Raw genomic sequence first — 640 nt, 5'->3', positions numbered from 1 at the left:
CGCCTCCGGCTCCAGCTCCGGCTCCGGCTCCCGCTCGGTCTCCGGCTCCGCCGCCGCCGCCGCCGCCGCCGCCGCCCTCACCGCTTCCTCTATGTCGGCTGAGCCCGCGCGCTGCTGCGCGTAGCCCGAGCGGCCGGCGGGCGCCCGGCGCGGTGAGCGAGTGTGTGCGCGAGTGAGTGTGTGTGTGTGCGTGTGTGTGAGTGTGTGTGCGCGCGGGGGTGCGGGCGAGGCGGAGGGCGAGTGTGTGCGCGCGCCGTGGCCCATGCCCGCCGCCCCCGGCGCTGCGCCCCGCGCCGCTCCCGGCTGCCGCCGCCTGTGCCATTTCTGATTTTGCAACTTGGGGAAGAAGAAAAAAGCGAGAGAAGGGAGCTTGCTCGCCGGGGGGTGGGGAGGGGGGGAAGCAGAGAGCGCGGCCCCCCCAGGAACGGCGCGCGGGGGGGAGCGGGCGAGGGGAGCAGGGGTGTTGGGGGGGAGCCTCGGAGCCTGGGGGGGCTGCAAAAAGAGAGAAAGAAAACAGCAGGAACCACAACAAAACGCCAGCAGGGCGGGCGGGCGCGCGGCAGCAGCAGTGGGGCGGCCGAGGCAGTAACGGCGGCGGCGGCGCAGGCGGAGGAGGCAGCGGCCGGTGCCCGGCTCGGGC

This window comes from Octodon degus, unplaced genomic scaffold (genome assembly GCF_000260255.1).
Source record: "Octodon degus isolate 3935 unplaced genomic scaffold, OctDeg1.0 scaffold00009, whole genome shotgun sequence".
NCBI classification, from domain to species: domain Eukaryota; kingdom Metazoa; phylum Chordata; class Mammalia; order Rodentia; family Octodontidae; genus Octodon; species Octodon degus.
Note: the sequence above shows the minus strand (reverse complement) of the source record.